Here is a 24159-nt window from a genome sequence, read left to right as displayed (position 1 = left end):
CATGAGAAGAGTCCTCCACTCCTCTGCTCGCAACAGAATACCTTATGCCACCAGACTTGACATTTTGGGTTTAGACAACTTAGAACTTCGCCATCTTCGGTCTGACCTAAGCGTAGTACACAAAATCATCTGCTACAATGTCCTACCTGTCAATGACTACTTCAGCTTCAAGCAAAACAATACAAGAGCACACGATAGATACAAACTCATGGTAAACCATTCCAAACTCGATTGCAGAAAATATGATTTCAGTAACAGAGTGGTCAATGCCTGGAATGCATTACCTGACTCTGTGGTTTCTTCCCCAAACCCCCAAAACGTTAACCTTAAACTGTCTACTGTTGACCTCACCCCATTCCTAAGAGGTCAGTAAGAGGTGTGCATAAGCGCACCAACGTGCCTTCCGTCCCTGTCCTACTGTCCCCATTTATTTGTATTCATAATCTGTTATCTGTATGCTTGACGAAAATAAATAAATAAATAAATAAACAAATAAATGAATAAATAAATAAAATAAAGGGTGGGGAGAGGGAGGGAGAGAGATGAGAGAGAGATGAGAGAGACAGAGATGAGAGAGAGAGACAAAGATAGATAGACAGATACAGTAGAGAGACAGACAGACAGACATTCCTAGTGTACTGATGATATTGGACCCCAACCTGGTGAACGAGCTCACCCAGGGACATCATAGGTATGTTAAGCAGGAAATATGTGATTGCCAAGTCTTGAAGCATCTAATATAAAAGGGAAACTCTGGCTTGATGTCTCCTTTGTCAACCTCAACTGACCTTAAGGAAAGGAGGAGAACCAGCAAAACGCCGTGTTCACCTTCCTAATCCCTTCAAATGGCCCAGAACAATAATCTAATTGATGACATCAAAACTTGCCAAGAACTCAAGTAAAACCAGGATAGTTGTCCCAGATCTATGAAAGGACATCAATATGTGCCATCAATGGACAGATTAGAAGCTCAGCATTTTTATTTTAACCTGAAGTGTCTGCAGCCTGCAAAGTGTAAAAATCCAGAGTCACTAAATACCTCAACCGATTTTTCTTTTAATCCCTATTGAACATCATTCTCTTGTTTTTTCAGTGTTTTGATCTTGGCCTAAATCCTGACAGCCCAACATCTCCTTGGCTTGCTATCCCAAGAACAAGGAGTGTAAAATAGCTAAAAGTTGCAAAAGCTTCTTTTGCGGAGTTCCAGAGCTCTTGTCCAGAATAATCTAAGAGCTAAGTAGCTGCAACAGAGTGTTTGTTTATAAAGTTTTTTTTTTTAATTTGATTTATATGCCGCCCTTCTCCGGAGACTCAGGGCGGCTTACAATGCGTTAAGCAAAAGCCTTCATACTTTTGTATATTTTATACAAAGTCAGTTTATTGCTCCCACAATCTGGGTCCTCAATTTACCTGCCTTAGAAAGGATGGAAGGCTGAGTCAACCTTGAGCCTGGCGAGATTTGAACTTGCAATAATTGCAAGCAGCTGGTGATATCTTAACAGTGCTTTAGTCTGCTGTGCCACCAAGGCTCTTAAAGTTATATAATAACTCTTAAAGTTATTTAAAGTATCCCCACCAGTGGTGGATTACAATTTTTTTACTACCAGTTCTTGGGCATGGCATGGCTTGGTGGGCATGGCTTGGGATGGATACTGTAAAATCTCCATTCCCTCTCCAATCCTCCCAATCAACTGGGACTCAGGAGGCAGAGAATAGATGGGGGTGGGGACACTCAGAATTTTTACTACTGGTTCTCTGAACTACTCAAAATTTCCACTACTGGTTCTCCAGAACTGGTCAGAACCTGCTGAAACCCACCTCTGATCCCCACCATATCTCCTAGGCCAGAGGTGTCAAACTCAAGCCTTAGATCTGGCCCACAGGGCTGCCCTGGAAACAGTGAAGGACCAGCCCATGGTGCCAGCAAAAATAGAATGCGGGGAGGCCACGCACGGCCCACCCGGGCTCCATTTTTGGCCACAATAGCCTCCTGCAGCTCTCTGCCAGTGAAAACACATGCAGACCCCCAAGCTCCATTTTCGCTGGCAGAGGGCTGCAGGAGACAATCGCAACCGAAAACAGAGCCTCACCAAGTGATGTTGAGCTGGCCACATCCACCCTGGCCACACTTCCTGGCCACCACCCCAACCCTCCCTCTGAGGTCAAACCAGGGGTGAAATCCAGCAGGTTCTGACAGGTTCTGGAGAACCAGTAGTGGAAATTTTGAGCAGTTCAGAGAACTGGGAGCGGAAATTTTGAGCAGTTCAGAGAACCGGTAGCGGAAATTTTGAGCAGTTCGGGGAAACGGTAGCGGAAATTTTGAGCAGTTCAGAGAACCAGTAGTGGAAATTTTGAGCAGTTCAGAGAACCGGTAGTGGAAATTTTGAGCAGTTCAGAGAACTGGTAGTGGAAATTTTGAGCAGTTCAGAGAACTGGTAGCGGAAATTTTGAGCAGTTCAGAGAACCGGTAGTGGAAATTTTGAGCAGTTCAGAGAACCGGTAGCGGAAATTTTCAGCAGTTCAGAGAACTGGTAGCGGAAATTTTGAGCAGTTTAGAGAACCGGTAGTGGAAATTTTGAGCAGTTCGGAGAACCGGTAGTGGAAATTTTGAGCAGTTCGGAGAATCGGCAAATACCACCTCTGGCTGGCCCCAGAATGGGGAGGGAATGGAGATTTTGCAGTATCTTTCCCCTGCCATCCCACCAAGCCACGCCCACCAAGTCACACCACGCCCACCAAGCCACGCCCACAGAACCAGTAGTTAAAAAAAATTGGATTTCACCACTGGGTCAAACACAACCCAGATGTGGCCCTCAATGAAATTCTGTCTGACACCCTGTCCTAGTCCATTCTGCTCCCACTCCTCTCCTTTTCTTACTATGAACTTTGGGGAAGTTCTTCAGTTTTGTTTGAAGTTTAGAACTGTTCTCTTTCTTTGAAGAATCTCAGAGTCCTTTCAAGGATGCTGGCAGGGCTCCTTAAGATTGTGGTTTGGGTAACATTCATCCCCCTGGCAGCTGAATTGAAATTAATTAATTAATTAATAGAAGGGAAGGTGACGGATCCTCTGATCTAATATTTATGCAGAAGAAGAAGCTCATGGACTGCAATCTCGAAGAACTATTAAAAAGCACCAGGGAAAACAGGCTCTTAAACAAACAGCCTATCTGTCAGCTCAGTCGATTTATACATCTGTTGTAGAAGCTTGGCAAATCATAATTTAGACACACATGTGTGAATGTTTCCCTGCAGGATCATCAGTCAAAAGGTTCATAGAGAAAGAGAGATCTTGAGATTCCTTTGCAGTTCTAAGAACCGCAGAGATCAGTTTGGCAAATAGTAGATACGTTACTGAGTTGGGCCAGAAGCAGAGGTGAAATCCAGCAGGTTCTGACAGGTTCTGGAGAACCGGTAGCAGAAATTTGGAGTAGTTTGGAGAACCAGTAAATACCACCTCTGACTGGCCCCACCCCCATCTATTCTCTGCCTCCCGAGTCCCAGCTGATTGGGAAGAAATGGGGATTTTGCAGTATCCTTCCCCTGCCACGCCCACCAAGCCATGCCATGCCCACCAAACCACACCCACAGAACCAGTAGTAAAAAAATTTGAATCCCACCACTGGCCAGAAGGTGGGTTTTTCTACAAAGTTCATTAGTTCCTGGGACATCTTGGTACTACTTGTTTTTTTCTGCCATACCACATCTACAAGTAGCATGCAGATAATTTCATGCTTCTCAAAATTTGAATTGCAAGTATGCACAACAAATTCCTACCAGCCTTCAAAGGTGCAGGTACTTTTCCTAAGTAGAAACATTTTTTTTTCCTAAGTAAAAATAAAGAAAAAGGGCAGAGAAGAGCAACCAAGATGATGAGGGGACTGGAGGCTAAAACATACGATGAACGGTTGCAGAAACTGGGCATGGCTAGTCTAGTGAAGAGAAGGACCAGGGGAGACATGATAGCATCTTCCAATATTTGAGGGGCTGTCTCAGAGAGGAAGGGGTCAAGCTATTTTCCAAAGCATCTGAAGGCCAGATAAGGAACAATGGATGCAAACTGATCAAGGAGAGATTCAACCTAAAAATAAGGAGAATATTTCTGACAGTTTGAACAATCAATCAATGGAACGACTTGCCTTCAGAAGTTGAGAGAAAAGTAAAGTATTTAGGGGTTATGTTGACAAATACAAATCTAAAACCGTTTCAAAATAACTATGTCCCCCGTGGGGGAGATATTAAACAGGATTTAGAGAGATGGCATCAATTGCATCTATCATTATGGGGTAGAATTTCTGTATTTAAGATGAATATTTTACCAAAGATGCTTTTTTTAAAAAAAAATTCAGATGTTATCAATACTTATAACCAATAACCCATTTAAACAATGGCAGAAGTATATTTCTAAGTTCATATGGCAAGGGAAAAAAACCCCAAGAATTAGATATAAGCTATTGCAAGATACTAAGGAAAGATGGGGGATTTGAGGTCTGCCAGATATGAAATTGTATTTTGATGCATGCTGTTTTGTTTTGTTTTTTAATTTGATTTATATGCCGCCCTTCTCCAGAGACTCAGGGCGGCTTACAATGCGTTAAGCAATAGCCTTCATTCTTTTGTATATTTTATACAAAGTCAGCTTATTGCTCCCACAAACTGGGTCCTCATTTCACCTACCTTAGAAAGGATGGAAGGCTGAGTCAACCTTGAGCCTTGGAGAGATTCGAACCAGCAGAAATTGCAGGCAGCTGTGTTAATAACAGGGTGCACTAAACCACTGTACTATCAAGGCTCTTTCTGTTTGACTTGGGCAAAAGAATGGGTGAGCCTCCAGAATAAGAGGTTATTTGAATTAGACTCGTTCTCTCTCTCTCTTCTCTGTCTCTTTCCCACTTCCCTGTCTCCCTCCAACCCAGTGGTAATGTAGGAAGTTAGCACCCACCCCTTTCCTGGAAGAGTGAAATATTTTAGGAAATATGAAAAAGGCAGAATATTATATTTCCCTGGGATAAGCATGTTTTGAAGCAGCTCCCATCTTCCTGCCCCCACCCTTTGTTAATGGGCCATTAAGGCCTGGGCCAGTCTATTCTACATAACAAAGATCTACCTCCTTCAGGCAGAGCCACAGTAGGAATTGTAGGAATCCAACAAAGATAGGATTAGCCCTCTACACAATAGCAGCAGAAACTCACCACATGTGACCTGGGAAGCACATGTGACCATCAGCCAGCAAGGCTAGCTAAGACCCCCACCCCCTGGGAGTCTGACAACCAATCAGGATACTCTTTCGGGGCCCCAAGAAATGCAGAGCCAGAGAGAGCATAAAACCTGGGGACTCACTGTATCTGCCCCTTTTCTGTTCAGGAACTCAAGCCATGTGATCCTGTCCACCATTAAACCATCTTTCCAAGCAGTCTCCATTTCTCCAGTGTCTTTTTCCCCACTTGGAGCAGAACCTAGAAGGATATTTCTTCCTACAGTGAAATCCAAATATTTTTACTACCGGTTCTGTGGGCGTGGCTTGGTGGACGTGGTGTGGCTTGGTGGGCGTGGCTTGGTGGGGTGGCAGGGGAAGGACACTGCAAAATCCCCATTCCCTCCCCACTCTGGGGCCAGCCAGAGGTTGTATTTGCCAGTTCTCCGAACTACTCAAAATTTCCGCTACTGGTTCTCCAGAAGCTGTCAGAACCTGCTGGACCCTTTTCCAACCCCCAAGAGTGTTGGCTGGGGATCTCTGTGCACAGCATTCCACTATGTAAATGTAACTCAATAATAAATAATGGTTAGTCTGGTAAAGAGCAACACGTGATGGAACAATGGAAGTCCATTTTGCAGTGTTCATTCTTGCTCCTGAAGAGTTCTTTGGAACGGAATGTTTGACTTTTACTGCACATTTATAATATCAATCAGAATAGACCTGGAAGGGACCTTGGAGGTCTTCTAGTCCAACCCCTGCTCAAGCAGAAGACTCTATGCCTTTCCAGACAAATGGTTGTCCAGTCTCTTCTTAAAAAACCTCCAGTGATGGAGCACCTACAACTTCTGAAGGCAAGCTTGTCCTCACTGTTAGGAAGCTTCTCCTTAATTCCAGGTTGCTTCTTTCTTTGGTTAGTTTCCATGCTTTGTTTCTTAACCTGCCTTCAGGTGGTTTTTTTTTTTTTTTAATTTGATTTATATGCCTCCCTTCTCGGGAGACTCAGGGCAGCTTACAGTGCATTAAGCAATAGCCTTCATCCTTTTGTATATTTATACAAAGTCAGCTTATTGCCCCCACAAACTGGGTCCTCAATTTACCTACCTTAGAAAGGATGGAAGGCTGAGTCAACCTTGAGCCTGGCGAGATTCGAACCTGCAGTAATTGCAGGCAGCTGGTCTTAATAACAAGGTGCTTTAGACCACTGTACTACCAAGGCTCCAAGGTTTTGGAAAATAAGTTGACCCTCTTGAATTGAATTAAAATCAAAGATCTGTTCCCAGACTTCAAAAAATCCTAATTAGCAGCTTAATGTTCTCTCAACTGTTTAATGCCTTTTCAACAGCTATTTTACAGGAGCAAATATAAAAATGTCCATATGAGTTAAGGCTGTGTCTTCATGGACAAGAACACATTAAACCAATAGCCCATGTTCTTTTAGATTGTATTCTCTGTAAAAATTCCAACATCCACTTCATAACTCCCTGTTTGGGGAACTACCTATACAATTCTGACTTATGGTAAGGCCAGTATGATGTACTACCCTAAAAGTGGCACAATGTTGACATGTCACCTGTGAGTTGCTTTGATTCAGTGTTAACTCCTCACAACTGTGTGGACAAATTCTTGATGAGATTTCAGAACTTCCCTTGTTTGAGAGAGAGTGACTGGCCCAAGATCAGCCAGTTGGCTTCATGCCTAAAATGGAATTAGAACTCACACTCTCCTGATTTCTAGTCTGGTGTCTTAATTGCTACACTAAACTGGCTCTCAGTGTCGATATGCTTGTAAAATTCAGCATATCTCAATTATCTTTCAGTTTTAGTTACAATTCCATCCTTGCATTTGTTTTACTCAGAAGAGAAATTGGACATTGATTATGGTACATTTCAGAATTCTGGTCAGCAACCACAATAAAGAATTAATTGCAAAATCAGTGAAGAACTAAGTCAAAGATCTCACTTCAACTCTAATTGAATACCCCACCCCTCAACTATCTTGGCAATTTCTTGTTAATTTTAATGTACTTCTTGTTTTATTGCTTTACTGTTTGAATCTTTTATACTATAATTTTATTGGATTGCAAGATGCAAGTGCATCAACAAGGTGGGTGGCAAATAAATTTAATGAAAAATTAAATAACATTAATTTGGACTGAGTTGTGGATTGGACTTTATTGATTGTCTAAAATTGTATCCTTAATTCCTCTCTCTCCTTTCCTCCCCTTAAATAAATATATATTTTGTGTGTATATACATACATATGGTTAAAATTCTCTAACAGGCTTTAAAATATTTCTGCTGTTCATGGATTCCCATTTTCTTAAATAAAGGAACATATCTGTCAAAATAAATAAAGGAACATTAAAAAAATTGTAAGCAATCTAGTCAGTTATTTTTAACATGAAAATTTATCTCCAACATACAGCAAGTAAAGAGGGTGGGGGGGAGTTTCTAAAAGCTGTATCCAGCTGTATCTGAAGAGGGAGGGAGGAAGATACCTTAACAAAATCTTGTCAGTTCCATTGATACTGTAGATAGAGAGAAAGATGGATGGATGGATGGATGGAAGGAAGGAAGGAAGGAAGGAAAGAAGGAAGGAAGGAAGGAAGGAAGGAAGGAAGGAAGGAAGGAAGGAAGGAAGGAAGGAAGGAAGGAAGAAAGGAAGGAAGGAAAGAAGGAAGGAAGGAAGGAAGGAAGGAAGGAAGGAAGGAATCTTAAAATCTTATCAGTTCCATTGATACTGTGGTTAGATGATGATGAGATAGCTAGCTAGCTAGCTAGCTAGATGATAGATAGATAGATAGATAGATAGATAGATAGATAGATAGATAGATAGATAGATAGGCAGGCAGGCAGGCAGGCAGGCAGACAGACAGACAGACAGACAGATGAAGGGAGGGAGGGAGGGAGGAAGATATCTTAACAAAATCGTCAGTTCCATTGATATTGTGGATAGATGATGATGATAGATAGATAGATAGATAGATAGATAGATAGATAGATAGATAGATAGACAGACAGACAGACAGACAGATAGACAGATGAAGGGAGGGAGGGAGGGAGAGAGGGAGGGAGGGAGGAAGGAATCTTAAAATCTTATCAGTTCCATTGATACTGTGGAAAGGATGATGAGATAGATAGATAGATAGATAGATAGATAGATAGATAGATAGATAGATAGATAGATAGATAGATAGATAGACAGACAGACAGACAGACAGACAGACAGACAGACAGAAAGATGAAGGGAGGGAGGGAGGGAAGCAGGAAGGAAGGGCAGGAAGGAAGACATTTTAACAAAATTTTGGTCAGTTCCATTGATATTGTAGATCGGGGTGTCAAACACACGGCCCACAGGCCGGATGCATCACGCACTGGCCAAGCCACCCCCATTTTAATTAAAGGGTGGAAAAGTCTCAACATGTCATGTGACGACAACTTGACGACGCGAGTTTGACACCCCTGTTGTAGATAGAACTAAGCCTCAGCACCTTCCCATAAAACTGAATACAATTTCAATAAGTGTGCAACACTGTTGTGAGTTGTGAATAATCAAATACAACCATTACAGGCTTTTGGAACAAATTATCACACTTTCACCTGTTGACTGCTTGACCTGCTTTCTAGTTTTCCCTCTTTCCTCTCTGTCTTATTTATATCTCCACAGTAGGTCATAAAAGTCGTGTTTCCTATAACAGCTAATTCAATTCATAGGGTGCCCCTTTCACAGACACAAGCGTTACACAGCAGCTTTTCAAGGTTTTATTGGGTACCTTTTCCATCCAATATGATAACTTTTAATGGAAGCAGCCATGCGGTAAATGTTTAAACTGATGAAACCGAGGTCAATATAATCTATCTCAGACTGGAAAGAACAGGAAAGCTAGACAAAAGCTGAGTTCTTGAGCTATATTGGATAGCGGATTGCTTTATTTATTTATTATTATTTATTTATTATTCGAATTTCTATACCGCCCTTCTCCTTTCGGACTCAGGGCGGTGAACAGCCAAAATAAAAACATTTATACATAAATACGATTAAAAACAGATTTAAAATAATTAAATTTGGCCCATAGTTTAAAATTTATCAATTTAAAATCCATATCAAAATTTAAAACCAACCATAAAATCATAAAATCAAGAGAGACAGGCTAACTGAAAGAGATGAGTTTTTAGGGCCCGATGAAAAGTCCGGAGGTCGGAGATCACTCGTATCTCTGGGGGAAGATTGTTCCAAAGGGTAGGTGCCACCACAGAGAAGGCTCTCCTCCTGGGGGTCGCCAGCCGGCATTGTCTAGCCGACGGCACCCTGAGGAGGCCCTCTCTGTGGGAGTGAACTGGCCGGTGGGAGGCTATTGGTGGCAGAAGGTGGTCCTGTAAGTACCCTGGCCCTAAGCCATGGAGTGCTTTAAAGGTGATCACCAACACCTTGAAGCGCACCCGGAAGTCCACCGGAAGCCAATGCAGCAGGAGAGGAGTCACATGGGAGCGCCCAGTCGCTTTATGAATGTCTTTTCATTATTGGGCGGATGTATGCAGGATCAAGAAGGACACGGTGGCTCAGTGGCTAAGATGCCGAGCTTGTCGATCGAAAGGTCGGCAGTTCAGCGGTTTGAATTCCTGGTGCCGCGTAATGGGGTGAGCTCCCGTTACTTGTCCCAGCTTCTGCCAACCTGGCAGTTCGAAAGCACGTAAAAAATGCAAGTAGAAAAAAATAGGGACCACCTTTGGTGGGAAGGTAACAGCACTCAGTGTACCTTTGGCGTTGAGTCATGCCGGCCACATGACCACGGAGACGTCTTCGGACAGCGCTGGCTCTTCGGCTTTGAAATGGAGATTAGCACCGCCCCCTAGAGTCAGGAACAACTAGCACATATGTGTGAGGGGAACCTTTACCTTTACTTTTATGCAGGATCAAGTTTGTTTCTGAGAAAGGGTGATTGGAGGGTAACTGAAAAGAAAACCTCCTTATCACCTTGTGTTGTTCTTTCATCAGGGGAATCAATCGATACATTGATCTGAAAATTGTTTAAAAAGAAAGTTGGGAATTAGAAGAAAGGTTGATCCAATTCCAATCAATCATTACATTTTGAAGAGTGGGGAGAGGGTCTGAGCTTGCTTGTTTTCCTGCAGACATTGTTTTCCTGCAGACATTTCATTACCTACCCTAACTAGGTAACATCATCAGTGCTGTTGGCTGTAAGGAGTGATGTTTGCTGTTGGCTGTAAGGAGTGTTGTTTGCTGTCAGTTTATATTGTGGTGAGTTGCCTGTCTGTGTGGCTGGGGGCAGTCTTAGATATTCTATTCTGATGATGATGAAGTTACACTCTTGCACAGTTTCATTACCTGCAAGAAAACAAGCAAGCTTAGAGAGCACGAAGGATCCCTCATTTCAACTCTGAGCTACAAATATTCTCCTTTATTTTGAAGAGTATCAAGCCAAACATCTCCTGGAGGCCAATATTTGGAAGATGAATTTAACAACAACTGTTCACCTGTGTTCCTAAAAAGAAAGAAAGGAAGGAAGGAAGGAAGGAAGGAAGGAAGGAAGGAAGGAAGGAAGGAAGGAAGGAAGGAAGGAAGGAAGGAAAGGAAAGGAAAGGAAAGGAAAGGAAAGGAAAGGAAAGGAAATCAGTTCTTCTGGATGGTGGTTGTATTTCGTCTATGGGATGGGTTTGGGTTTGAATCTGGTGAGGATGATTGGTGGTGGTCTCATGTGTTATCTTGGGTGACACCACCACCAATCATCCTCACCAGATTCAAACCCAAACCCATCCCATAGACGAAATACAACCACCATCCAGAAGCCAGGCCACGGTGGCATCACCAGCTGCTGCGCCCCCCTCCAATCCCCACACAAAGCAAACTGACACACGCCATGAACACATGGCAAGACCTCAAACTTGGAGCCAAACCAAAACCTGGGATGTGGCATCACAGCCATCTGCTCTAAACATTACATCAAAAAACTCAGGATAGATGAGGAAATAGTTAAAGACACCATGATCGCTTGGGGAAAAAATTTTGGGTACCCAATATACTTGGACAAATGGCAAGAGATTTGGTGGGATAATATGAAATTAGTAGTATCCACGGCTTATAAGGAAAACATCTATAAGATGATATATACAAGTAGGTTTAGTTTGGGACAAATTTTATAATTGGTTAGAAAAGAGGAATTTATAACCCACATTAGATGAGGACTGAGATTGGAAGAGAAATATATACTATATAAGACAAGTGTGGTCGGATAGACCTAAGGGATGCTTTAAGAGATATAAGATGTTCTGCTTTCTCCGGAATATAATTTAGAGTTATAGTACCGAATACGTGTGTACTAGGGTACTATATGGAAGTTCATATATTTATTGTTGTATTGTTATGTTTGTCACTTTATGTTGTTTGTCTTTTCTTTTTAAACGAAATGTAAATAAAGATTATTTTAAAAAAAAATTAAAAAAAAAAGATGATATATAGATGGCACCTACCCCCCAATAGATTAGCAAAAATGTTCCCGGGGCATGTGGCAGAATGTTGGAAATGCGGGTGGGAACATGGCACCTATTACCATCAGTGGTGGACGTGTCCGAAAGCAACGGAATTTTGGGGGAAAATAAAAAAATGGCTCAATGAGATTTTAATGGTAAAAATAGATTGGAGACCAGAGGCATGCCTGCTCGGGTCCAAGCCGGAAAATATAAAAAAAGGATTTGTGGTATTTGGCTTTACATATCATCACAGTGGCGAGATTGACATATGCCCAGCTCTGGAAAAACCAGAATATCCCAACAGAAGAGGCTATTATTAAAAAAAATCTTAGAATGTGCGGAAGCTGATACACTAACCAAAAAATTAAAGGAGAGAGAGCAAACACAGGGAGGTTTAGCTTGGGATAAATTTTATAAATGGCTAGAAAAGAGGAAAGTACAACCCATATTAGAGGAGGAATGATATTTAATGAGAAACCTATCCTATATAAGATAAGTGAGGTTGGATAGACCTAATTGATATATTAAGGCATGTAAGTTGTTTTGTCTTCCCCGGATTATAATGTAGAGATATAGTACCGAATATTTGTGTATTAAGGTACTGCAAAGAAGCAAGGAAGTATGTTTGTTTATTGTTGTTTTGTTTTTTTTGTGTTATCTTTTTATGATGCGTTGTTTCTACGTTTTTTAACGAAAAATGTAAATAAAGATTATTTTTTAAAAAAAAACCTCAGGATCTCACAACACTAGAACTCAGGATGTTAACATACAGCCCATCACCCAGGTCGTTAAAACACAAAAGACTAATGGGCGTATGTCAAGGACCTTACCCACACAGGATGTTACGAAACAGCTGACTAATCTGCAAACATCAACTCCATCAACCAATCAAGATGTAACAACACAGGCAACCAACCCGCTCGCAGCAACAAAGCCAGCACCCCACACCTCCCCACCAGTATTTATAGAGAGACGGCAGCTCCGATCATGCTTTCCTCGCACAGGTTTCCTCGAAGCCAAAGACACCAGCCTGAAGATGACGAGTGGGACCTCGTCGAAACGTCGCCAAGATACTCTCAATCATATATGGGAAAAGACCCGAATACACCAAAACTTGCATACCTGTACCGGTGAAAATCTACAATTTATATTTTGCTGATATAAAATGGTATAAAAATTGGTATAAAATGGTTTGTCGTGAATGCGACTGCTTGAGGGCTCCTGGATTGGAGATGAAAAGCAAAAGACACTTTACTAGTCAATCAAACTGAATGTTGTTCAAATTATCTTCTTTTGATTCTGCCTACAACAGGTTGAATCATTGCCTTATCCTTTATTTGTTAAATGTTCTAATTGTTTCTATTTGCTTAGGGGAATTTTTCTAATTTTTTATAAATCTTTATGCAAAAAAAATAAAGTGACATTTTTGATCCAGATCTATTTGGTAGAAATGATTTCTGCATTGGGAAGGCTATTCATTCATTCTGTCTGTCTGTCTGTCTGTCTGTCTGTCTATCTATCATCTATCTCTACCTATCATCCATCTGATTGTCTGTCTGTCTATCATCTATCTCTACCTATCATCCATCTGTCTGTCTGTCTGTCTATCATCTATCTCTACCTATCATCCATCTCTCTGTCTGTCTGTCTGTCTGTCTATCTGTCTGTCTGTCTATCATCTATCTCTACCTATCATCCATCTGTCTGTCTGTCTATCTATCATTTATCTCTACCTATCATCCATCGATCTATCTTTGTCTGTCTATCATCTAACTCTACCTATCATCCATCCGTCTGTCTGTCTGTCTGTCTCTCTGTCTGTCTGTCTGTCTGTCTGTCTTTTATTATCTATAATTTATCACCTATCAATCTTATACAGCTAGTAAAACTGTAAAACTTGGCCCCAAAAATGAGATGACAAGTCTAATTCAGCATCCCATCCTAAGGTTAAAAAAATATTTGTGGTTGGGGTTTTTTTTTCTGTTTCACTGATGAAAAATTTCATCTATTTTGATTGTTTCTCATTTCCCCCCCCCCAAAAAAAAAACCATAGCCGAGCAAACATTTGACTGTCTGCCCCATAATTCTTAACTCCTTTTGAATGAAGTAAAAAGACAGCTGGAAGATTTGTCTCTGCATTGTCCGCCTTACGCTTTCTAAGCCTCTTAGATTCTATTAAAATGGCAATTTGCAAACTTATTTTAGGATAAACATTTTGTACGAAGTCACATGGGAAATGTTAGTTGGTTTCTCTATTGTTCCTTAAGTTTCCTGGATGACTTCCTCCATTTTCCCTCCTGTTTTTATGAGAATATAATTTAGCCTTGTAGATCTCAGGTACACTGTGAAATTGTTCACTGTTTCTTTTCATTGCTGGATCGTTATTGTTGTTGTTTAGCCTCAGTTGTGTTTGTCGTCCTCTTGGGTCTGGATGCATGATTCCTGGTTTTAACATGGATATTCTTTTTAGGAGACTAAATAAGCAATATATCACTTTGGCAGTTCCTAAGGTTCTTTCTGTTCCATATTCTTCCTGTTCTTCTTGAAGATACTTTCTGTCTCCATCTTCTGAGAAAGAGATGCTTCCAGAAGCTTGGTCCCTGACCAAGAACTGCTGTATGGCACCAAAACTATACCTGGCAATTACGTTCGGATTGTACTGCAACTAACTTTGGGTCCTGCCTGGAAAAGAAAGAACCAGGAGTTCTAGCAGCTGTTGCACTGTGGAGTACTGCCAAGTTCCGTCACCATAGCAACAGCATCAGCACCATCCACATCCTCCTCCTCCTCCTCCTTCTCCTCCTCCTCTTTAGCATCATCAGTATCAGGAAAAGCAGCAGCAGTCCTGGTAGGAGCCAGAGGCTGCATTGGCTGCATTTTTACAAATTGGCTTTGTCGGACTGCTCAGCCGCTACAACCGAGAGATGCAGCACTCACTACTCTGTCATTTTCTGGGAGATGGACAGATAGAAAAGGAGGGAGAAAGAAAGAGATGAGAAGAGTGCACTGCAGAGGAGCCAAAGGATACCCAGGTAAATATCCCAACCTCCTCATTTCTGTCCACCAATCTCTAGCCCTTGGTTGCATTGGAATTATTGATGTATCTTTTTGATTGCAAATATCTTTAAAACAAATAATAATTTTTCCCTATCAGCAATGCCTGCTTCCTCTCTCCTCCTCCTTTCTTTCTTTCTTTCTTTTTTTTAAAGAGAAGCTTCTGTTTTTCCTCCTTTATCAGCAACTGAGGGGGGAGAAAATTCACATATGTTCAAAAAGCAAAAAGAAAAAAGCTTCATCAAATGTTGATATCTGTTGTCGAAGGGAGATGCTTCGGAAGAGATACAGCAATTGTACACCGAGAAGGTGAAAAAGATGCTGGCAGAGTTTATTCGGAATAAAAAGTGAGCAGTTGCTTAGATAAGAGGCTGACATAGCAGCAGATAATCTTCTTAAACACACACACATACAGAGAGAGAGAGGGGGATATTGCTACACTTTGGCAGAACATCTGTCAGAGTGATTTACTTGACATTGACTCAGATCTGTTTGTGTCTCCCTGTCTCTGTGTTGTTGGTGTGTATGTTAAGTCCTGTATACTGTGTGCAATGCCAAAAGGTTACATATTGGGAAAATAAGGGGGGGGGAAAGCTAAGATGGAATTGTGTGTGTGTGTGGTGGTGGGTGAGCTCATAAAAGCCTGTGTTATCAAAACATTGGGTTACACAGTTGATGTCTTATCATGCGTCAGAGTATTGGATCACCTAAGGTAGTATTAGATACACAGAGAGGCAGCCTCTTTCTCCAAGGTTCGCGGATTCTCTTCAGCTTTTCCAGCTCTGATGTTTCAGCAACAGAAATCGATAGCAAGAGAGATCGCTTTGCAAGCTTCTCTCTAACAAAACATGTGCAACCTGACTTGAGCCGAAGATATTGTTCGGTCTAGTGTGTCTCAGAGAATGGGCACTCTTGCGTGCCCACTGCCCAGAATCTTCAGGTCAGGGATGAATTCACTTCGGATTTTTTGGGGGGGAACAGGGGACTAAAGCGGACCACAATATTATACACCTTTAAATTGGGAGTCGATCCTGGTTACAACACTGGGACTTAGTTGGGGTGAGCAAGTCCACGATTCTGCAGCAAATCCAGTTGCGCGTCCAATCTAAGTTGAAAGAAGCTAAGTTGAAAGAAGCGTTATTAGTTGCATTTTTCCTAAATATAAGTTGTGCATTAAGAGCCACAATCACACCATCACACACCATCACACACCATCACACACCATCACACCATCACACCCAATCACACACTTGTCTGTGCTCCTATGATCCAATCAATCAATCAATCAATCAATCAATCAATCAATCAATCAGAATAGAAATGGAAGGGACTTTGGAGGTTTTCTAGTTCAACCTCCTGCTCAAGGAGCAGATCCAATACTTCCAGTCAAGTGGCTGTCTTGACTCTTCAGTTCAGGGATGAATTCAGTTCATATTTTTTTGGAACAGGGGACTAAAGTGGACCACAATATTATATGAACTTTAAATTTGGGGGTAAATCCTTGTGACAACACTTGGATTTATTTGGAATGAGGAAATCCATGATTCTGCAGCAAATCCAGTGCGTCCAATATAAATTGGAAGAAGCACTATTAGTTGCATTTTTTCCCTAAATATTACTTATGCATTAAGATCCACAATCACACCATCTTTTGTCTGTGCTTCTATGATCTAATCAACCAACCAACCAACCAACCAACCAATCAATCAGAATAGAGTTGGAAGGGACTTTGGAGGTCTTCTAATCCAATCCTCTTCTCAAGCAGGAAACCCTATACCATTTGAGACAAGTGGTTGTCTTCTTAAAAGCCTCCAGTGATGAAACACCCAAAACTTCTGAAGGCAAGTTGTTCCATTTGTTAATTGTTCTCACTGTTAGGAAATTTCTCCTTCAATTCCAGGTTGTTTCTCTCCTTAATTAGTTTCCATCCCTTGTTTCTTGTCTTGCCTTCTGGTGCTTTGGAAAATAAGTTGACTCCTCTCTTCTTTGCGGCAGCCTCTCAAATATCCACCAGCCACAATTCTAGAACTTCTACACTTCTAATTTTGCTCCTGACTTGAATGGCTTCTTCTTTTCTTACGTGTAAACTGCTTGATCATTTGTATTAACAAGTCTAGAATTGAAAAAAAGCTGAAAGGGGAATTTAGGTCATTGAATTGTGCCACCAGTTAAGGCAAGTATTTCAATCCGATCTCAGTTTGAACATACTCCAGGCAGAGAACCCGTAACAAGTAGCTCTTGACTAACAACCATTCATTTAATGACTGTTCAGAATTACTACAGGACTGAAGAAAGAGACTCATGACTGATGCTTTCACTTACAACTGTTGCAATAACTCTAGCCATGCAATCAAAATTCACCCATTGGCACGTATTTATGATGGTAGCAGCATCCTGAGATCACATGATTGTTATTTGAAAATTTCCCAGCAGACTTCCAACAAGCAAAGTCAATGGAGGAAGCCAAATTCGTTTAACGACCATAGCAAAATAAAAGTCATAAAACTGGGCACGATTCAATGAACCACTGCCTTCCTTAGCAAAGGAAATTCTGGGCCCAGTCATAAGTTGATGACTACTTGTGTCAATGGCAAAAAAGGAAGGTTCTACTTTTAGGCAAGAAAAACAAAATGCACAGGTACAGTATAGGTGGTACCTTTCTCAATACTAGTAGCTGTGAAAGGGATCTTGGAGTCCAGTGGACAACCATTTAAATATGAGCCAGCTGTGGGCAGCAGCTGCCAAAAAAGCCAACACAGTTCTAGGCTGCATAAACAGAGGGATAGAATCAAGATCACGTGAAGTGTTAAGACCACTTTATAATGCCTTGGTAAGGCCACACTTAGAATCCTGCATTCAGTTTTGGTCACCACGATGTAAATAAGATGTTGAGACTCTAGAAAGAGTGCAGAGAAGAGCAACAAAGATGATTAGGGGACTGGAGGCTAAAACGTATGAAGAACAGTTGGTGGAATTGGGTATGTCTAGTCTTATGAAAAGAAGGACTAGGGGTGACATGATATCAGTCTTCCAATATCTCAGGGGCTGCCACAAAGAAGAGGGAGTCAAGCTATTCTCCAAAGCACCTGAAGTCAGGACAAGAAGCAATGGATGGAAACTAATCAAAGAGAGAATAAACTTTTAATCAGTGGAACAACTTGCCTCCAGAAGTTGTAAGTGCTCCAACACTGGAAGTTTTTAAGATGAGATTGGATAACCATTTGTCTGAAATGGTATAGGGTTTCCTGCCTAAGCAGGGGGTTGGACTAGAAGACCTCCAAGGTCCCTTCCAACTTCTATTCTATTCTATTCTATTCTATTCTATTCTATTCTATTCTATTCTATTCTATTCTATTCTATTCTATTCTATTCTATTCCATTCCATTCCATTCCTATCCTATCCTATCCTATCCTATCCTATCCTATCCTATCCTATCCTATCCTATCCTATTCTGCATTCCTATTCTGCATTCCTATTCTATTCTATTCTATTCTATTCTATTCTATTCTATTCTATTCTATTCTATTCTATTCTATTCTATTCTATTCTATTCTATTCTATTCTATTGGACCTGTATTCCAGGTAACCTGAGTTATTTCACAATATATTATTAGTTATACTTAAGGAGTCAAAGTTGAAAAATTCCCAGAGAAGTTGGATATTACTTTTAAATTCTACCTAAAAACATTGAACTTACCGGGCCTTAAAAATCAATGAAATCCAGAGAAAAATAAGATGGAGAATATTCTGCTGCGTTTAGGAATGCACTCCAATTTTTGCTGCCTCCCTGTGTGCAACTGCCACTTATAATCCTACCTTCATGATACCTACCAACAAATGGCAAGAGATTGGGTTTTTATTCAAATTTAGGATTATATAGCAGGTAAAAATAATGTATAATAGTTAAAGAATACAATCTGTGGGAGATTACCAGGATGAGCCTGAGGGAGGGGTCAAAGACCTTATCAGTCTCAAGTCCTTTCATGCTCACAAGAGATCTAAATCCAGTCCTTTGGATTTGACTTTGACTTTTATCTACCGCCAATTTGTGTTCACCGTTAGTAGGTCAGATTCTTGTAGAGAGCTTAAACCTGCGATACATTTTTATTCCCATTTGAACTATTTGGATCTTCTGATTTCCCCGGCACTTGACTGAACTTGTGTTAGCGTGTGTGTGTGCATCAGGGGTGGGTTCTACTTACCTTTACTACCGGTTCGCAACAGGATTGCGCGCGCACGCTGGCTTCTGCGCATGCACAGATTGGTGATGACGACATCCGGGACAGTGGGCGGGGCCTCCCGCTGGTTTTACTACCGGTTCTTGCGAACTGGTCCAAACCGGGGGCAACTCACCACTGGTGTGCATGTGTGTTTGTAGATAACGTTCTTGCCTACAGTACGTGTGACTTTTAGAGAATGGAATAAATTGATAATGTTCCATTTCTCCTGTGTGATACATTTTAGGATAAAAGGGACAGTCATTATGAGTTAACACTCTCCTCTTTTTCTCTCGGTGTGTAAGTTGGAGGGGCCAGTGGTCTTTTCTAGGTCATATACATAGATAAAATCAAAGGCTTCACAGGAACCAGGATGCTATCTCTTGCTGTGAGCTTTGGGAAAATTATCATTTAAATTGTGGTGGTAGCTCCTAGCTTCTGAAAACCAAAGACAGACTAATCTTGACCTACTAAACTGGATTTCATGACAATGTTGATAAGTAAAGATGAATCTCTTTCTGAGTTGATCAAAACTGTTCTTGAAAATAGCAGCCATGGCTGCATCTATTGTGAAAAATCCTTGCACTGTTTTAGATCTGGCAGCTCTATGTGCCCAACATTTTTTTTTTTAAATTTGATTTATATGCCGCCCTTCTCCGGAGACTCAGGGTGGCTTACAATGTGCTAAGCAATAGCCTTCATCCTTTTGTATATTTATACAAAGTCAGTTTATTGCCCCCACAAACTGTGTCCTCATTTTACCTACCTTAGAAAGGATGGAAGGCTGAGTCAACCTTGAGCCTTGAACCTTGAACTTACAGTAATTGCAGACAGCTGGTCTTAATAACAGGGTGCTTTAGACCACTGTACTACCAAGGCATTAACACTTAGAACGTAGAACATAGAATAACAGAGTTGAAAGGGACCTCGGATATCTTCTAGTCCAATCCCCTGTTCAAGCTGGAGACCCTACACCATTTCAGACAAAAATCTGTCCAATCTATTTTTGAAATCCTCCAGTGTTGGGGCACCCACAACTTCTGAAGGCAAGCCATTCCAGTGATTACTTGTTCTGTCATTAATTAATTAATAATTAATTGTTCTAAATTTCTAGGTTTACTTTCCATTTTCGAGAGCTAATTATGCAAAAGTTATCTCCTCCTCCTCTTCCTCCTTCCTTCTACATGGTTCACAAGGAAATTCTGAGTCCTGTTGGAGAAGGGCGGTATACAAATTGAAACAAACAAACAAACAAACAAACAAATAAATGAATAAATTAGCAGTTTTCAACAACTTTTAATTTTAAAAAATCAGGAACTGAACTAAAGGCTAAAACATAGAAAGAACAGTTGCAAGAATTGGGTGTGTCTAGTTTAATGAAAAGAAGACATGATAGCAACGTTCCAATATTTTAGGGGCTGCCACAAAGGACAGGGGGAGAGCCTATTCTCCAAAGCACCTGAAGGCAGGACAAGAAGCAAAGGATGGAAGCTAATCAAGGAGAGAAGCAACCTAGAACGAAGGAGAAATTTCCTGACAGTTACAACAATTAATCAGTGGAACAACTTGAGTCCAGATGTTGTAGGTGCTCCAAAACTGAAGGTTTTTAAGAAGAGGTTGGACAACCATTTGTCTGAAATGGTGTAGGGCAGGGGTCTGCAACCTTAAACACTCAAAGAGCCATTTGGACCCGTTTCCCACAGAAAAGAAAACACCGGGAGCCACAAAACCCTTCCCGTGCCTGACTATTTCTTGAGCGGCCATAAAACTAGCATATTTAGTTGAATTAAATGTTCTGTTTTCTTCTGAAACTTTTCTTTTCTTGGATTTATCCATGGTGGACCTACCGGGGGTTGAAAAGCTCAATAAATCGTGTGTTGGTGGGTGTCGCACATTGGCAGTTGTGACACATATTTTGAATGACAGGGAGCCGCAGCAGAGGGGTGAAAGAGCCACATGTGGCTCCAGAGCTACAGGTTGCTGACCCCTGGTGTAGGGTGTCCTGCTTGAGTGGGAAGCTGGACTAGAAGATCTCCAAGGTCCCTTCCGACTTTCTTATTCTGTTATTCTGATAGGCCTATAAGACAGGAGTTAAGTTTAGATACTTGCAGTCTGACTTCTCCTGGCTTGTTCTGCCTGCATCAATTTAGGATGTTGGAAATCCCTTCATTTGTTATTGGCAGAATTGGTCGCGGTGTCTTGCTCCACTAAATAGCAGAGTCGTCCCAGGTCCGGAGCAGATTGACAGACTTCTAGGGAGCTCTCGCCCTTCGCACCCCAGAATTTCTCCTAGGGCACTTGGGGAGCTCTACCTTCACCTGTCGGCTCTCCTCTCTCCCCTTTGCCCAGGGAGAAAGTTTCCAAGCCGCCAGACAGCTGTTTTTCAGCTGTTCTGGCGGCTTTTACGATGCTGGGGATCGGGCGCTCACGGAGGAGCATCTGCGACACGCGCGGAGCAAACCAGGGAAACATCGTAATCCTGTGTTGTGTTGCCTGGGATAAAAAAACAACATGGCTGCTTCAGTTTGAGAAACACAAAACTCCACATTCACAATACGTTTTTGAAGGGGTTCATTACTCTAAGCCAAATCTATATTTTCTTTTCAAAACTCTTTTCAAAAGAGATGAGTTTTCTTCTAAATATAGATACCCCAAAACCAAAATGGAACAAAAGGCAGCTATTAGGAAGGGCGACTTCCTTGTTAACGCTGTTAATGCTTGTCTTTGTGTTTTTCTTCGGTTGATTAGTTTAGCATAATGAAATAACATTAAGAAGGCGAATGGTTTCTATTGAAGGAAAGAGAATGAATGGGATCGTGTTGTAGACCTTTGGATCTGGACCTCTGGAAGTTGGATCCATGGACATTCTCAGGAAGGCAGGGGAGGGAGGGAGGGAGGGAGGGAGGGAGGGAGGGAGGAAGGAAGGAAGGAAGGAAATGGAAAGAAGGAAGGAAGGAAAGAAGGAAGGATGCAGGAAGGAGAAGAAAGGAAGGAAGGAGATTGAAAGAAGGAAGGAAGGAGATGGAAGGAAGGAAGGAAGGAAGGAAGGAAGGAAGGAAGGAAGGAAGGAAGGAAGGAAGGAAGGAAGGAAGGAAGGAAGGAAGGCTATACAAGGCTTCATACATTTCCCTTTGATTGAGTTTAGGCAGAAATGCCAGGGGGAGGAAGGATTATTTCTCCCTAAGAAACTAGCTAAAATGCAAGTGTTAAACATTCCTCTATATGTTCATGTTTCATTTGAATGGGAAGTTTTAAGGGCTTTATTGCAGAACGAGAAATATGAACTTCAGAAGGGCATGTTGTAGGAAGCTTGCCTTGAATTAAAAAGATCAAATCTGGGCCTGAGAAGAATATATGATGCAGCCTTCCCCAAAATGTGGCTTCTTACTGTCTCTAAAATTTTCTCACAATTAGGGAGAGGTAAAAGGTAACCCTATGATTTCAGTGTCTTGGGAAAACGCTCTGAGCAACTATTCCAGGAAGAGCTATCCTTCCTTCCTTCCTTCCTTCCTTCCTTCCTTCCTTCCTTCCTTCCTTCCTTCCTTCCTTCCTTCCTCCCTCCCTCCCTCCCTCCCTCCCCCTTCTCCTTCCCCTTCCCCTTTCCTCTTCCTTTATCCTTTTCCTTTCCATTTTCTCAGTTGCACTAATGTGCAGACTGAAAGTTTCCTGCTCAGTTCCCATCATTTCTTCAACTTTGACCCCCAATATTCTTTTCTTTTTCTATCTCAGTAATTCAGGATAAAAAGGTAATGGAAGAACTGGATCTCCATAATTGTCCAACCATTGCAATTTGCTTGGTAACTAAAAAGAAAGGTGGGATGAGATGAGAGAGAGGGGGAAGAGGGAAAGAGGGAGGGAGAGAGGGAAAGAGGGAAAGAGAAAGAGAGGGAGGGAGAGAGAGAGAGGGAGGGAGAGGGAGGGAGGGAAAGAGAGAGAGAGAGAGAGGGAGAGGGAGGGAGGGAAAGAGAGAGAGAGAGAGAGAGAGAGAGAGAGAGAGAGAGAGAGAGAGAGAGAGAGAGGAGAAGGGGAAAAACTTTTAACAAGGGCGGCCTGCATGTGGCATTCCAGGTATCGCTGGGCTATGATTCCCAACATTCCTTAGCTGAGTAGAACTTCTGGAAGTTGTAGTTCAGCAATGTCTGAAATATGAAAGGGACTAACTCTACCACAATTTCTTGAGTATCTCCAAAGGTTTTATTGTTGGGAAGGTGGAATTATCTTGCGGGACTTGATCTAACTAACCTCCTCATCTGTCCTTATATTTGATAGTTTTTGGGTAACTTAAGAACCGAAGAATACGCCCATCCCTACCGATCAGTGAAAGCTAAAGAGAAATGCTGCCATTGACTTTTGGTCGCAGGAATTCTAGAATATTGAATCCTTTTTATTGACCATTATAGGAAACAGAATGCTGTGGCTGTGAGTACCATCATCTTGGTCCGATCGAGATGTTCCATCGTTGACCATCGGGGGTGAGGTGTTACCCCCGGTGGATAGGGCTCGCAACTTGAGTGTCCTCCTGGATTCACGGTTGTCTCTGGAAGATCATGTAGCGACCGTGACCAGGGGGGCAATTGCCCAGGTTCGCCTTGTGCGCCAGCTGTGCCCTTACTTGGACCAAGATGCCCTACGCATCATTACTCATGCGCTGGTCACCTCCCGTCTTGACTACTGCAATGCTCTCTACCTAGGGCTGCCCTTGAAAACCACTCGAAGGCTTCAGCTGGTGCAGAATGCAGCCGCGCGGATTGTGATGGGAGCATCCCGACACTCCCATGTTACACCCCTCCTGCGCGACTTGCATTGGTTACCGGTTGCCCTTCGGGTGAGGTTCAAGGTGCTGGTTATCACCTACAAAGCCCTTCATGGCCTAGGCCCGGGATATTTGTTGGACCCACTGCAGCCAGCGACAATCCCCAATCGCCCGGTGCGTTCCCAGAGACAGGGCCTCCTCAGGGTGCCATCGGCCAGACAGTGTCGGCTGGCGACCCCCAGGGGGAGAGCGTTCTCTGTGGGCGCACCCACCCTCTGGAACCAACTTCCTTTGGCCCCTGACCTTCACTCGTTCCACCGCAATTTGAAGACCTGGTTGTTCCGCAGCCTGGACTGATGGTTTTTTTTTTTTTTTTTAATGAATTTTAAATTGTTTTAAATTGGAACTTTAATTTTATATCGTTTTTAATGAGGAACTATGCATTTTTACTG

General features: G+C 42.0%; 1 protein-coding gene across 1 annotated transcript in view; it reads left to right on the top strand.

Annotated features, from left to right (window-relative positions):
* Nucleotides 1–14053: 14053 nt before the first annotated feature.
* The window catches only part of FAM135B (family with sequence similarity 135 member B), a 187680-nt gene continuing 177574 nt past the window's right edge, over nt 14054–24159 (top strand). The window contains exon 1 of the mRNA XM_034436027.3: nt 14054–14714. The gene's annotated coding sequence lies outside the window, so the exon portion shown is untranslated. The remainder of the gene's footprint in view (nt 14715–24159) is intronic.

This window comes from Pantherophis guttatus, chromosome 3 (assembly GCF_059756535.1).
Source record: "Pantherophis guttatus breed Tessera chromosome 3, ASM5975653v1, whole genome shotgun sequence".
In the NCBI taxonomy this organism is placed as follows: domain Eukaryota; kingdom Metazoa; phylum Chordata; class Lepidosauria; order Squamata; family Colubridae; genus Pantherophis; species Pantherophis guttatus.
Note: the sequence above shows the minus strand (reverse complement) of the source record. Positions and strands in the feature narration are given on the sequence as shown.